The sequence below is a fragment of the Kryptolebias marmoratus genome, linkage group LG14 (assembly GCF_001649575.2).
Source record: "Kryptolebias marmoratus isolate JLee-2015 linkage group LG14, ASM164957v2, whole genome shotgun sequence".
NCBI classification, from domain to species: Eukaryota; Metazoa; Chordata; class Actinopteri; order Cyprinodontiformes; family Rivulidae; genus Kryptolebias; species Kryptolebias marmoratus.
Genome location: NC_051443.1, coordinates 22005541 through 22021949, shown reverse-complemented (window position 1 = coordinate 22021949; position 16409 = coordinate 22005541). Strand labels below are relative to the sequence as shown.

General features: G+C 37.3%; 1 protein-coding gene and 1 long non-coding RNA gene across 2 annotated transcripts in view; one reads left to right on the top strand and one right to left on the bottom strand.

Annotated features, from left to right (window-relative positions):
- Positions 1-3734: 3734 nt before the first annotated feature.
- On the bottom strand, positions 3735-13165 carry LOC112450341. Its single transcript, XR_003038915.2, has 3 exons — positions 13035-13165; positions 12058-12163; positions 3735-10471 (listed from the first exon to the last, which is right to left on the bottom strand). It is a non-coding gene; the product is annotated as an uncharacterized LOC112450341 (long non-coding RNA).
- The window catches only part of lpar1 (lysophosphatidic acid receptor 1), a 28973-nt gene continuing 25073 nt past the window's right edge, over positions 12510-16409 (top strand). Inside the window, exon 1 of the mRNA XM_017410770.2 lies at positions 12510-12892. The gene's annotated coding sequence lies outside the window, so the exon portion shown is untranslated. The remainder of the gene's footprint in view (positions 12893-16409) is intronic.

Sequence of the window (16409 nt, the reverse complement as noted above, 5' to 3'; positions counted from 1 at the left end):
CAATGGTCAGCAGTTTCAGAGAGTAGATGTTTTTAAAGAGGAAAAATTAGGAGAAAATATCTGATCTTACTTTGTATTCGCTCCTGTGTTTAACCTGGCAGGAATACATGTTTTGATGGGATCTCTCTGCCAGACTCAGTTTTCTTCTTCTCTTCCTATCATTTGCTTGTTTGTAATGACATCTTATTTCTCTGTAACTGTTTGTGATATTACTTCAACATTTGTTTCTTTTGTTACCTCCTCCAAAGAGGTTATGTTTTCAGCAGCATCTGTTTGTTTGTCTGACTGTCTGACTGTCTGACTGTCTGCGTACAAAATTTCTCAAAAAGTTATAAACGGATTTTCATGATTTTTTCAGAAAACATCAAACATGGTACAAGGAGCATATGTTTAGATTTTGGGGGTGATCCGGATCATGATCCGGATTCAAGAATTTTTTGAAAGAATTCCAAGCAGGCAGTTTGTCTGTCTGTGCACAAGATTACTCAAAAGGTTAGGAACAGGTTGGTTTTTTTTTTAATGAAATTTTCAGGAAACGTCAAACATGCTACAAGGAACAAGTGATTAGATTTTTGTGCTGATCTGGTGAAATATCAGATCACAGGTGATCCTGTGCTCTAACTCTGCAGCAACGTGATGTAGGAATGTCAAACTGCACAGCGGGACACCTCATGGGTCAAAGATGATGCCTGTTCATTTCATGGGTCATGGGGTCAAAGGTCAAGGTCACAGGTAACCCCTTAGTTTAAAAAAAAAACTTGCCTGTGCTCCTACACGTGACCCTTTTGTTTCCTTTCCCAAAGGAAGTTCTGATTTCATTTGTATCCGTTGGTTTGTTTATCTGTCTGTTAGCAAGATCCCATAAAAACCTATGAGCAGATTTGGATTAAATTTTCAGGAAACACTGGGGTTGTCATAAAAAACAATTATTTAAATTTTGGTGGTAAGCCAGATTATGATCTGGGTCACTCTTTATTTTTTTAATCATGCTGTGACCTTTGTGGAGGTGTGTGCTCTCTGAGTGCTTTTAGTTGCATTTGTTTTTTATTTTTATTTGCTTTTGATTAGTGTGTGAATGTCACACTGCTCATCTACATTACACATCATCTCAAAAGTAAGAAATGCTCTCAGGTTCTCAGTTCTTACAAAGCTCATGGACAATAACAAAAAAAAAAAAATGAACTGACCTTTCTCTGTCTGGGCTGACTTTAAAAAGCCAAATACACAAATGCACATGTAGGAAAATAAACAAAGGAAGGAAGCATTTTTTTATTTTCATAAATATTTACTTCTGCTACGTTTTTATATAGTTGTGGCCAGAAATAGTTATTTGGGTCAAACAGTCATTCAGACCAAGCCCTAAATCTGGGCTAAACTAATAGCACATTTCATTTTAGCCTAAAAAAGACACTACACTCAAATAATGAATGATTTTTGTGATCACACACAGCAGAAGGAACTAGCAATCAAAAATAAAGTGAAATGAAAGTCGTATGCTCAGGAGTCTTGTGGCAAACAATCGTCAGGTCAAAATAGTTGACTAGTCAAGCCGAAAGCTCATTTATCCTTAAGAGTGACAGTCATAAAAACCTACTCTCACTATTAACCTCTTTCAAAACTCATCTGTCTATTTTTTTACAGTCACACAATCATTTTAACAGTGGCTGATCTGCCTGAGTTGACCTCGTATTGAAGTAGAGAGCAAAATGTCATCCTTTTGATGTAATGACACATCCTAATCAAGCTACCATTTCTTTTTACCATAAAATATGATCTGTATGCATATATGGTGAAAATTTAGCTCTCACTTAGGCATCATACAAGTTTGGAAGGTATGGGAAAGTGAACTAACAGACAAGTTGAAGTGAACTAAAAAAAGACTGAACTAAAAAAAGAGATGAAATACAACTTTGTTAAAACAGACAAGGAGTTCTTTTACCTCTTTGAGCAGGGATCATTTCCTCTCACCCCTCTTCCCTTGCCTCCCTCCTCTCCCTTCCTTGATCTCTCTTTCTTCTTTTTTATATCTTTCCCCTTCTTTTCCCTTTGCTTTTCTGCACCATCTGTCTCTTCTCTGTCTGTCACATCCCTCACATGCTGACTCATGGTAGAATACAAGCTGAGAGTGTGCATTACACAGGTCTTTTGTGTGTGTGTATGTGTGTGTTGGTTAGAGCTTCTGTGGTTGCTTCAACTTCAAAACTGAGAGTCTCTCCACAGCCTGCAGCTTCCCGAGATCACACAGCTCATACTGCAGGGGCAACACAAATATATGTGTACACAGCCACAACAAAGACATGGGAGGGTCTGTGGAAAAAAAAGAATATCAAAAATACTAACAGGTAATATGTAAAGATAAAGAATAAACTGGAATTTACAGTGTACCCGGTGGTCAGGTAAAGTGGAATAAGTAAAGAAAGAATTAAAGAGTCGTGTAACTGGAGAAAAAGGCTGGCCTTTCATTAAATTTGCTGTAGAATAAACAGGGTGTTGCCTGTTGAGCCCGATGCAATTTTATTTTTTTAACCATGCAGCTATATCAAATTTTTTTCCCCTCTTGTGTGTAGTTACCATAGACTGAATTCTTGTGCCTGCAGTTGAAGAAAGCAGAGAGTAGGTCTGGGGTTGTTTTTACTGCCACATTGGTATTAAAGGCAGCAGGGATGAGTGTCTGGCTGTGATGTTGGGGGCTGGACACCGGAATGAATGTGACTGGAGGTTAACGTGAATAAACTCATTATTGTAAAACCCATTCACAGTAGTCAGAAGACATAGATTTTTTTTGACATCTTGACTGTTGAAGTTTGTTACAACATTTAGTCATCAATCTATAAACAATGTGACCTAATTTACCTGTCTGAAATGCACAGAGCCAGCCCAAGTTCCATGTGTTTCTGTGGAGTGAAACTGGATTTGACTGTGTCTAAGATGAAATTGTAATAATTAATTTTCTGCACAGGGTGTCTGAGAACAGTACATCTCAGTTGAAAGTACATGAAATCCACATCTGTTTATTGGCTAATAATACAACTGCTTTTTATCTGTGTGTTTTCTCTGATAAATGGGTATCAAATGGTGAATGGTTTGTGATAAAACAGTGTAATATTAAAATTGGGCTTTTTCACATTCTTACATGCTGCACAGGTCAGCATGTGGAGACTAAAACGTTTACATTTTCTGTATTATTTTACATGCAAAACATATTTCATGTTATATGCAGAAAAAAAAAAAACTAGCTCTGAGATATAGGAACGATATTGTTTGGTGTACTGAGCCTCTGAGCCTGCTCAGTAAAATTAATATTGTGTATTAAATCCTATTTCGAAGAAGAAAAAATAGGAAGATAATGCAAAAATGACATGCTGTCAAAAGATAGCAGCTTCCAAACAGCCTGGACAAAGTAAAAGAGACAGAGAAGTGAAAAGAGAAACAGAGAGAAGTAGTATATAGAGTGTAAGGGTTACACAGCCAAGCCACTGAGTGGTGAGCTTACATGGTACCTCACCACATGGTTTTTAACCACAAACATGGCACTGCTCAGTGTGTGCAGTCCATTCTGTGTTACAAAGAACTGACCACATCCATGTTCTTGGAAAAAGATTTAATTTGTTGAATAATCTGTGATTTTACAGCACAAACTTAGTTTTAACAACAGGTGAAATGTAACCACAAAGCTTAAATGCTCATATCAACGACTACAACATTATCGCAACATTACAATTGCCTCTGCTGTTTTTATTAAAGGTTTCCCTTTTATTATGTTGATTTTCATTATGCCACAGATACTAACATTATTGTCGTATCTCATTTACAGAAAAAAATGTGACTGCTTGGTTGAATGTTTCAAATTGAAAAAAAAATTTTTTTTTGACTGAATCAAGTAGTTTTGCTTCGTGAAGACATAGCAATGAAATCACATTCCTACTAAAATTAGCATCCAATCATCTTGTTAATTTTTAGTTCTATCTACAGGTGGGGCAGTGACTGGTGCTGTGGCCTCACAGCAAGAAGGTTGCAGGTTTGCCTCCTGGCCTTTATGTGTGGAGTTTGCACGTTTTCCCCGTGAATGCATTGGAAACTTTATGTAATGACCCCATGTGGGAGTGAGAGCAGGAATGGATGGACTTATGACTTGTCCAGGGTGTACCCTGCCTCTTGCAGGATGACCACTGGATAGAAGCACCAGAACCCAGAAAAATTGGGTAAAGAAAATTGAAACAAAGAGCTTTCCTTTAAAAAGAAAAAAAAGATCTACTGTTGATGCAGTTTCCTGTTAGGCTGAGTGGGGGTCTGGACATCATGTTTATGTGTGCTCTGGATTCTAAACGTTTGGCAATCTCACTTTTTTTTCTTATGATTTATCCTTTTTGTTCTACATCTGGCCGCAATTTGTCTTTCTTTTTCAGAAGCCTTCCAAACTGTTAAGCAATGGGATAGCATGCATTCTTCGCATTAAAAGGTCTAAATCAAACTTGGAACTACCGGGAAAATGTTTGTCAACTTACTGCAAATGATGCAGTGACAATAAATGTTTTAAAATACTTTGTGACTGTCCTGGCTACATTTTTGTGTTTTTAGTTCCTGATGCAATAGAATTGTGCTTGCAGAAGTAATCTGATATAGTGTAAGAATCTGGCTGCAAATTTAACAGCTTGATTGTCAAAACTCCAAAAACAAACAAACAAACAAAAAAAACAATTGTGGTTTTGCTGCCCCACTTCCAATTATTGATTTAATTTACAATGTTATTATTGTATAATTTTGATAAGCTGTTACATTTACAATTGTTGTTAGTTTGTCCCTTTCTCAATATTTTCTCAGAGTGTTAAAGAAAGGAAAATAAATGGAATTAATGGTCAACTTGACTCTTGTTCAAAGGATTCAAAAGACAATTTGTAAGAAAAAAAAGAGTTAATAACTAAATGGGAGCTTAGGAAGATAAATATAAATAAATTGCAACATCGATGTCCAAGAAAAGTTTTTGCAAGGAAGGTAATCCTTTAAATTCTCTAAAATGTGTCAAAATTAGGGGAAACATATAGAGTAAGGTGAGCTGGCAGAAAAGGGTGGGGGGAGGAGTGAAAGCACATAGAGAGGGAGACAGGAAGGAAAAGGAGGGTTTGCTAAAAAAAAAAAAGTGAAGTGCCAGCAGGATGGAGGGCAAAAAAACGACAAAAAAAAAAAAAAAACAGACGATGGAAAAAGAAGAATAAAGCCAGAAGGTTTTGGCATAAACCAGAAACACTGGGGAGAAAGAGAACAAGAGGTGTGGGGTGGATACACAAGAAAGTAGAGGTGGCAGTGTAGAGTTGGGAGGGGGTTCTTCATCTGCTGTCTAGGGAAGGCAGTTGAGAGTAATTGATTCCTGATGTGAACCTGAGCTTACTTCTCCAAATAAAAGAGCTTTCTGTCAGCTGTAATGACTTTTCCATGCTGCACCACTCTTGTGGGGGCTACATTAGCATCCTAGCATACCTCAGGATTTGATTTAAATCAGAAGGTATGGGCAAATCTAAATGTACCAACTGTAATGATATGATTAGAATCCTTTGCCATGAATGGTTTTGAAAGAAAGTTTTTCTCTAACATCATCTTATCTAGTAACAGCCAGATAAGAGTTCAAGCTGCAGATTGCTAGCTGTGTGACAATAAACAACACACTTCTAAGGATGTCATTACACTGATAACGTTTTACATTGAAGTAGTGTTCAAGTATGCCTCAGAGAAAATCTGTTTTGTCCAATTCACAAAGAGATCTTTTCAAGTTCGCCAAGTTTGTTTTCAGGATGTTTTTTTGGCTCAAATGACTGAACAGACACCCATGCACAGAGGATGTAGGCAGCCTGGATTTGAGCTCAGTGAATGACCATTTTCCTTTTCTCTTTCAAAACGGCTTCTCATACCCCAAACACCTAAAACAACAAATAAATAAATGAAAAAATAAAAAAAAAAAGATGCAAATGAAAAAATATGTTCATTGCGAGTTAAAAATTAAATTCTAACATCTGACAGAAAGAAAATTTACTTTGGTTGTCTTAGAGGATAAAGGAAAAAAGACAGAACTTATGAACCTTAATGGGGACATGATCTAAAACACAAACACACAAACACACAAACACACCCCACACACAACCACACACACGAACCCCCTTCTGTTCAGTGTACTGTCAGTGAGAGTTTAAGCCACTACAAACACCAGACGTCACTGAACCCACTGACTCAATAACAAACAGCTGTCATATGACAGGCCCGGTTGTGTGCATGTGTGTCAGTGTAATGTGTGTGCGTTCGTACTTGCTTACTCGCTTGACTGACTTTGCTCTTTAAGAGCAACTGGCGAATGCACATTTACTTGTGTGAGTGTGCATTCGTGTGTTGATGGATGATTTGTTTGCACTGAAGTCAGAGAAAGAAAGAACTGATCATCTGATCAAGCTTTTTTTTTCTCATAATAAATAACAAGAGCCATTATGAGCACATGGCAGTGAGTGTAATATCAGATAATGTAATGCATAAGCCTACATTTTGAATCACCAAACAAAACAAACCAACAAAAAACAAAGCAAAGCAAAACAGAAAGACCCATGATTGTAGGAAACCAGTGGACAAGAGTCCACTACTAAAGGAGCATTTTATCTGAAATAGTTGTCATCATACACATCTATGTATCCGAGCATGAGAGAATAGGATGCAGTTCTGGCTAATCTGTCATTACCGTTTAATAGATGTTTGCTTCTCTGCCAACAAGAGAGATGAGAGAGAATGATAGACTAAGTGGGGCATCTGCAAACACTGTTGCTGTAATCCTACATGTTGAGAAAAGATGAAAAATGCAAAACGAATGAATTGTTTGGGGTCAAAAGAACAAAACACAGGTAACATTATGTGAAAAGAGAGATTAGTGAACCCAGTAATAAGAAACTGCAAAAAACTACCAAAGTTAAATGTATTTATTTCATGTTTTTGGTCTAAGTCATTCAAGGGGAAAGCCTCCACCCACAGTAAAACACACTGTCAACAGCTGTAAATTATTTATCTTGTTGCTTAGTACCAAAACAATGCAGAACAATGAAGTACTCCAAAACGTGTGTTGCACAATAAAGCTTCATTTGAAGTTGAACATGAGGTCATAAACCACATTAGAAAAGATGATGACACTGGAAGTGTGTTCCTTTGGACTTGCTGCTGACTGCCTTTTTTTTACCCAAACTTAATGTTTAATTATCAACAATAGCCATAATCAATCCATTTTTGCACTTCTCACATGAAAGATGGAAAAGAAAAATTTAAAAAGTGATGTCATTTACCCCTCTGCCCCTGGGCTGTTTATGTACCCCCAACCTCCCCTATTTCCTCGATTTCACTCAACCTAACCTCTTTGCTCCTTTTTCAGTCTGACCCCCACCACTGAAACTCAACTCTCCTCTGAACCCCCTGTGTCTCTGTCACTTTTCTCTTGTTGCCATGCCTCGAAACATCTTGGGTGTTTTGCTGTTCCTCCTAATACTTTGAGTCTGACTCGAATTCACAGTTAACATGATAGTGATTCTTACCCACCTTTCAGATCAGAAAATTCACAACTTTTGTTTTGGGAACTTTATCTTAAATACACAAATTCAAAATGTCAAGCCTCTCAGATCTGAAAAACTAAATGTCACATTTAGAGAAACCTGGTTTTGTGCTTTTTAAAGGCAAAACTATTTTAACACTGTTTCGCAAAGCTTTTAGACCTTTCAGAGGTACTGGTTTTGTAAAGGCATTATGATAAAGATTTAGAGTTTAGGACAGACATTTACTTAAATTAGATTAATGTATGACAAGAACCAGGAGCAGACCTGTGTCCTAAAACAAGGCCTGGGAAGAGCTTAAACATGAGTTTCAAGTAAGAATCAAATTACAAACAGACCTAAAAGCAGGGTTAAAAAGATGTAAAAACAAAGTTTAAATTACTTGTGCAAAACCAACTTACGTTAGTAGTAAAAGTTACTTAGCACCTATACAAATGACCCCATTTGTGTTTGTGTATTTAAACACAAATAGGATACAGAAGGACATGAGAGCAATATGTTCTTGGTTAGAAGAAAAAAAAGATGGCATCAAACTACCACCTTTCCATCCATTCATAGTCTTGGGCTAGAGTTCACCAGTTTTTTTTTTTTTAATATTTCAGTAAAGAGTTGACTTTTCCACAGCCTGTAAAGCAGTGGCTTTGTCCCTTATACCCCTTACATTTACTTAAACCATCAACTCATAGTCTAATGACACTGAAACTCCTCCACAGACCAAATTGTTTGTCATATTTTCCCCTTTGTTTGATGTTTTAACGTCACCATTTGACTTTAATAAACACGATTGCAAATCTCAATTAGTCTAAATTAAATTTATTTCTCTCATAAATATCATTAAGGAGTTCCAGCACTGAGCAATGTTAAATGATGCTGTTCATAAATGTCACAAGCAGTGTTTGTCAATTCAGTGCAGTAATGCAAATAATTTTGAATACTATAATACCTATCCTATTTTGACTTATGCATATTATATATTTTTGGCACAATTGAGAACAACCAAGGGTTTAGAGTTTTAAGTATGAGACACAAGTGCTTTTAGCTATATACTAGCAACAGAATACTAACAGGCAAAGCAAGTTTAATAAGCTTCCACTATCAATTATCTGACACTCTATGGTCAAATTGCAGAAGGAAAAAAACGTATAACATATTCCTTCTTAACCCTGATGAAAAAGCCCTGTTGCATGCAACTAGTTTTACAAAGGTACAGTCAACCAACACTCTCTACCACTAAACTAACCATACTTTTGCCCAGGTGTCTTCACCAGCCTGACACAAGACATTAACAAATTGTCTTAAAATCTCACTCTCACTCTCAGAGTATCTTTTCCAATGCATTGATCCCTTTGGTTATTCATCTGTATTCCCATCTAATCTTGCTCTTGATAGTTTCAAAAGCTTCTGTTATCTCTGAAAATTTTACGGTTCTCTGACAAATATCTGGTGACACTTATATCTGCATTTTATCTGCCCTGGTCAAGATACAAAGGCTGGCTGGAGTTTGCAACCCTTCTAAATAACTACTGAGCTTTAACTTTTTTTGCCCATTCCACCAGAACTCAACGGCCACAGCCAGGTCAGTGTATATGCATTTGTTTGACACAACATTAAAAATAACTTTTTTTATTTTTAAAGGAGTATTTTTTTTTATCTGACCAAAGGGCTATGGGTTCTTCGTTTTCATTTTGTTTTTTAGGAACTCAACCAGAACTGAGAAATTCTAATTTCACCGTATTCCAGTGAATTGCAAGAAGAATGTGTCTGAGACATGCAGTGGCTGCTCCCTTGCATTCCTACAATTATGTTGGTTTGTTTACTACCAACACCTCAGTAAAAGCTACCAGATGGTGGACAAGCTTGCTGGGCGTGGTGATATTCCATGTGGTTAGTGCTATAGACTTTTTTTTTCTTTTTTATCATTGACCAGTCTAATGGTAAAATAATGCAAGCACGATACAACATTTGAACGATCCTTGTGCAAAATTAAGAGATATGCTCAAGGCCCAGTCCAATACAAATCTTGTAAAGACAATCAGGCAGTGTGGCAACCTCTGGGTCTGGACTTGCTGCCATCATTCACGAAGCAGTAAATTCAATATTGTATTGAGAAACTTTCTAGAAAGCAGCAGGCTATGCCTCCAAACTCTAGTTGTACAGCAAAACAGTGATTCAAGCACACATGTGACTCAACAACAAAACAAGAAGAAAAGAGAAAAACAGAGTGTGCAAGTAATTAAGTATCTCTACTGACATGTTATTCAAGAGGTTTCAAATATATTGATGAATTCTTTCTTTCTTTTTTGGTGAAAAATAACCCAAAGTTCCTGCTCTTCTCATTGTTCTAATTAGCAGCTACAGATAAAATTTGTTTAAGGTTTTAGCAGCAATATTAGGTTTTCTGAATGATCAAATCGATGTGTTCACTTTATTTTACTGAACAATAGCTGAGCACATTTAGGAAGGATGTAGAAAATGCAACTGAGTGGCATTTTTTGGTAAAATAGTTCACTTTTAGAACTCCTATAACATGAAAACTTAGTGTATTTCATGTAGAAATGCTGGTAATTCACATGCTTACAAACAGTTTCACATAAAAACATCATATAACAATACATCAGCCCTTGTTTGTTTGTTTTTTCCAACTAATTGACATTTTGTTTTGCTTAAAAATATGTATTATAAATACAGTAAATAATTCATACTCAAAGAGGAAATGGTGCATGGTTAATCTGTATGTACAGCATACAACCGAGCATGCATCTGCTTGTTGCAGTTAAAGCCAGAGTTTTCCCCTGTGCAGTAGGTGGGCTTCTTCTGTGGCCAACAAGCAGAGGTTTGCTTTCCTTTGTGGGACACCATGGTTTAAATTTGGTCTGTTGGACTTGTGTGAAATAGAGGAGCTTCTGTAACAACATGAGCACAAATGCAACATAGTGGTTAAGAAAGCATTTTGACATCATCAGTCAAAGCAAACAGATTTTCCCTCATCACTGGGTTCCTCTCATCCGTCTCCCAACCTCAGTGCACTTTAATGACTACGCATAATATAGCATTCTATTTTAAATCTTTGAATGGAATGTTAAGTAATTTTCTCTTATTTTTGTTGTTGTTTTGTCAATAATCAATCAAGTTATTTTATATGAATATGTTTTGAGACAAACTACAAAGAATCTGTGAGACTGGTTCAATATAAAACACTGAGATTTTCATTAGTTCCATTAGTTGTATTTAAGTATGCCATAGGGAGTTATTGCTGTGCTTTAATCGCCACACTGGCTTTGCTAGAGGGTGTTGAAGACTTTTTGACTGAATTCCAGGGAATCCCACCATCCACATGTATGTTTAATTTTACTTTCTATTATTAACATCCCTAAATTGAAAACACTATTGTGACAGAACAAACAACAAAGCAAGATAATTACCTGTAGGCTTCAAATATTTGATTTCTTTTTCCCAAATTCCTAATAATATAATGATTAAATAAGTGTAAAATGAACTTTAGGCATCTAACTAAAACATAGCTTCTACTGGGGGAATATGTCTCTCTCATTAAGTGTACTTGTATTACTCTTCCTATCATGAAGGTTGCATTAAACTAAACACATGCCAGTTCAGATCCTCTGAAGTGGGGTTCTGTTGAACAAATTTGAATCAATCTTATCAATCATACAGCTACATGATGAAGATGGCTCTTTGACCAAGCTTCCATTAGACAGAAGGAGTTTAATTCTGACCAGATTGTTGAACTAATGACTGGTCTGAGCAGAGTCAGGACCAAAATGGACTGCTGTTGTACAACTTCAACTCCAACCTCAGAAATTTCACAGTGGTTTATGCAAATGGTAGGTTGTAAGACCTTTACACTGTCATCAGTTTTGGATTACAGCCATGTACATAAAATTTCATGGTGATTTGGAAGTGTAAATAATAGCTGGCTGTAGCACTTCCTGTGCAGCCTGGATCGATTTTAGGAGGAATATCATGTCTCTGCCAGAACAACCATGCAAAGCTAACTCGACAGCAGTGTAAGGGTTGATAAAATAGCATGAATGCCAATGAAACATTTGCAGTTTGAGTTATTTTAGGATCCATTTTAGTCTTGGCCATGCTTGAACTTGCTATTAGCTCTCAGTTCAGTCAGATTTAACCTTTTTTTCCCTCTCCAAACTGAAGTGGCTCACAAAGCTATCTGCTGCAGGTAAGATTTTAATTACTCAAAATCTTTTCACATATAGCCACTTCAAAAGATCTGAACCATCACTTTGATGACATGAGGGGAACATGTTATATTGTTCCATGTAAACTGCCTTTGATGCTCCATTTTATTCCAGAGCAGATTTTCAGTTTAAGGCAAACACCTCACTAAGTGTTCACAGATGTTGTAACTTTTGCACACGTCTATCCTTGTCTGAGAAAATCATAAGAGAAGGTTGTCCTTCATGGATAGATGCTTATATCATGAATATTATGAAGAGAGTTAATTGGTTACCTTATGTCTTTAAATCCCTAAATGTGAGTCTCACAGTTTTTCTCCAGTTTTTCACTCCACTCCTCTCTCCCTTCCTGTCTCTTGCTCTGTGTGTCTTCAGAAGTTGCTGAAAAAAATGTGTTTCCAATTAGTCACTGAGGGAAAGAGAACAACTCTCAGAAATGTCTTTGGTAGTCGGACATGTACGTCTTCCACAAGATAAGTTAGAAAACGCCAGATGTGGGGGGATTATATGCACTTGTTGCTTATTAAGTTTCACCTGTCTTCACTTAGAACGGATTTTATTCACAGCCAATGTCCTGTTTTATCGACTCGAGAAGTCCCATTAACCGACATCCGTCTTTTTTTAATTAAAATACCCCCCCCCCTCTTAAATTGTGGCATATGTGCGTGCCTGAGTGACGTCACATGCAGACAGAGGTCCTGTCCTGTATGTTGCCTCTCTGTGAGAGTGTGTCTAACTGTGTGAGTCTGTGAGTGTGTGTGGTGAGAGAAGGGGAGAGACGCGCCAGCGCAGAGAGGCACCGAGACGGAGCGGGAAGCATCATCGCTTCATCCGAGGAGGGAGGAAAAAAAATCATAAAACGGCTTAAAGATAAAGTAACAAAAAAGTGCTACAAACTTTAAGGACAAATTATTGTGCCTTTTACTTCTCTGCTTGGACATAAAATGAAACGGTTACCTGGCTCTAATATGTTGGATTTGTTGCGCATGCATGAGCTGTCTGCTGGAGGAATTTAAGGCACCCAGAATAATCTAACTTGCCTTGGACATCCAGGAGCCTTTCAGGGAGTAAACCACCTACCCGCTTCTCTCACTGGAACGCGAATGAACTGTAAGTATTTACTTTTTATCCTCCTTGCGTCTCAGAGAAGATTCGTTTTGCTTAACTTTCATCTTTTTTTATTTTATTATTTTTTTTTTTGCGCGCATGCCTGCCCGCACAATGTGGGCATCTGTGCATAATCAAAGTATACCTGCCACGTAGACGTACTGAGGCAGCGTCCAGATAAAGGCTCTGATGGCACTAGCAGATGCCTGGAGCCCCAGGGCGCACCGTTACTCCAGCAGGATACGCGCGGTTACTATGCGCCTTTGGACGGAGACGCGACTGGAATGAAAGACTTGTTGCGCCAGAACTGGTCTCTTTATCAAGGCAAGGGAGTGAGACAACACTTGTGTGAGGGAGTAAGCGAGTGGAAGGGAGGGGAAAGCAAGCGAGCCTAATGTGTCTAGGAATTAAAAAAAGCGGTTTCTTATTTTCTCCCAAATTTTCAGTTGTCATTAAAGGGTGGACCTCGTAACACGAATCAACGATTCCTTGATTCATTTGGTGGTTAAGGTTCCTTATTACCCTCCGATCATAACTACTTCCATAAAACTGAAAAGAGGCAGAATCCACAAATACTACCTAAGGATTTAGTTATAAGATAAGCTAATCCTGAGCTCAATTAACTCATTCCAGTTTAGTGGAAACCTGTGCTGCACAACAGTCTACTGCATTCTCAATTATGTCAATGCCATCAACAAAGAGTTCAGACTGTACATAAACACACTCACACACAAATAAATAAATAAGTAAAAAATAGTTACAGAATCTAACTTTGGTAATCTCATCTCTGCATTAATAAGAAAAAAACAAGAACTGAAATTGTATGTGTGTGTTTTTTTTTTCTTTCTTTCTTATTGTATGTTACTGTTTCATTATCACAGGAGCCTTTCTTCCTGTTTTGCTTCCTAATAAGCACACACATGTTTACAGACCAGTTCGTAGCTGAGCTGCAGCATCAATGGAACTGTGTGAGCATCTCTAAAGCTCTATATATTCACATAGATGGATGCAGAATCCATGATTTGCCCTCAAGGCTGAAAAGTACCTTCTGGGTTTCTATTATCATAGCTCCAAAATCTCTATTTAAACAAAACATATCATATTTCTAAATAAGAGGGGGAAAAAAAATACTTAGCCCTTTTAAGCCTTCCAAAATGATCTGTATTGTAGCTTACAGGTTGTGCAAAGGCAAACTTTGGGCTCCCATTCATCCTTGCAGAATCCCAAGGGTTGGATCTGTCAGCAGTACAAATGCTTGGTCATGCATTCCAACAAATACCACCAGATCTCATGTATATACAAGGGTCAAAAAAGGTTAGCCTCCTTTAGTGAAAGTGCCTTTCCATTATTGTGAGCTTTAGAAGAATTTAGTCTGTTTGTTCACAACAAATAGACAGACAAACAACAAATGGTGAAACATGTGGACAATCTGGCTTATAAATTTCCACAGGCACCAAAGCTAACCCAAAAATTTCTTACTTCATCAAAGCTGAATTTAAGAATATGACGGAAATCCATTGAAGTCACCCAATGAGTCATTGTCCTTTTGAACTGACCTAATGACTGTTATCTGTTTAGAACATTAAATGGTCTGTGTTTGCATGTGTGTATTTCTGCATATGTTTATTTGCGTATTCACAAGATAGAGAGTGAGAGAACGCTGTTTTCTGCCACCCACTGTCAAAACTCCAGGGGGTCTTTGATGCTGGTTGAGGACCATTTGCACTCCTGCAGACAGATTAGGCCAGCAGCTTTCAGGCTGCCTTAATTATAGGTTTTACATTTGTGATTTATTTTCCAAATTATTTACATTTGTTTACAATTATCTTTATTTTCAAGCTAAAGAGCTATCAAACATCCATCAGTTTGTGAGCTTTTATATTGAATATATGATTGTTACTGTAATCTCAGGAAACATTTGCTTGAATGTGTGTGTGTGTGAGGGGGGGATTAAAAATCCAGAAGTTCCAAATGAAGATGTGTCTTTAACAAGGAAATACATTCTTCAATAAATGGGAGAAATTTGACCTTCCTGATTTCAACATTCTTTAGGAATAATGGCACCAACCAGTTGGTGATAGGACCTAATTATCAATTAAATCAAGGCCAGCATCCAGTAGATAATTCTTAATTTTGTCCTAATCTCCAATGTGAAAATATTTCTATTGTTGTACTTCAAGCAACTAATTATGTTTTGTCAGCAGTTTTGCACCTACTGAGAATTTTAATCTTTTACTACAACACATCTACTGTGGAGAGTCACAAAATGAAGACATGGTAAGTGAAAGGTAGAGAAGATAAGACAAGAACAGACTGAGACAGAGAAACTGAAGAGAAGCTAAAACGATTGCAATGGCTGTCTTCATGGTGTCTTTTGCTTACAATGCAAGAGACAGTGAAGTGACAAGGTTGACCTTTGTTCTTAAACTACTTTTACTCCAACTTTTCCCTGATTTTTACATGTCATAATTTTTTTCATTTGACATTTTGAAGAAAAAAATATCATATGATCAGAGACGTTTGGCACCAGTGCTTAAAAAATGAGGTCAGACAGTTCTCAGGAGCTTGGTGGTTTCCTCAGTTATAAATAAGCAACATAGACTCTCAGTCAGTAAAGTTCTCACTGATGGGTTTGAAAGGATGGCAAATACTCATCTGAGAGTTATCCCACAACTTGTGAGATACTTAAAAAGTAAAACCAAGTTTGAGGAGTGAAGTCAATGCTTCTGACTTTTGACCTTCTTATGATTAACCTAAACAAAACTCTTGTCGCAAAGACGTAGTATCTCCCGTTGCAGACAACTGTTTTATGTTTCCCTACATAAGCTCTGACATCCGTCAAGCCAAAGGGTCCTTGAAACATCTGTGTTGTGATTGCCGAAAGCTCGATCTCTCCTCCCCCTTGTCTGAGGACCTGCATTCCACCCATTCTTACACCAAAGGCCCAGATTACTTCAACAAATATGCAGGTAAAAGAGTGGCACTTTTGGAGCTAGCGTTGCAGAAATTTGATTTCCCTCAAGAGCTTGTGAATATAAAAATGATTCATGCAGTAATGCTTCCTGTTTAGGTAACTTTTAAACTCCATACAAGATAAATCAAACAGTCCCAGACATTTTGCTTGTTTGTGGGACCTCTCAGCATGACCACTGACATTCTGAGTACATACATTTTATATGGCTTTATTCTTAAAACTGATTTTTTTTCTTTTATATTCATGTCTTTTTCTGAGGTGATCAGTGATAAAATACTGGGGTCCAATGTTGGTGGGCACAACGATGTATCAGCTAGGATGTATAACAGTGTATTAATTGTTATACTACAAGGGTATGATGGGAAAAAATTAATCTTGCACTCACTTGTTATTTTACTGCTGTTCTTTCAGTAACTTCTCTAATTGCAACTTGTCAGTTCCCTTGTTCTCATTCTGTCTGAAGGGGATGTTGGTCAAAATTGTTAAAGGTGCGTCATCCTGTTAGTTATTAGAAAACAGGAAGAGGAACCAAAATCTTTGAGCAAA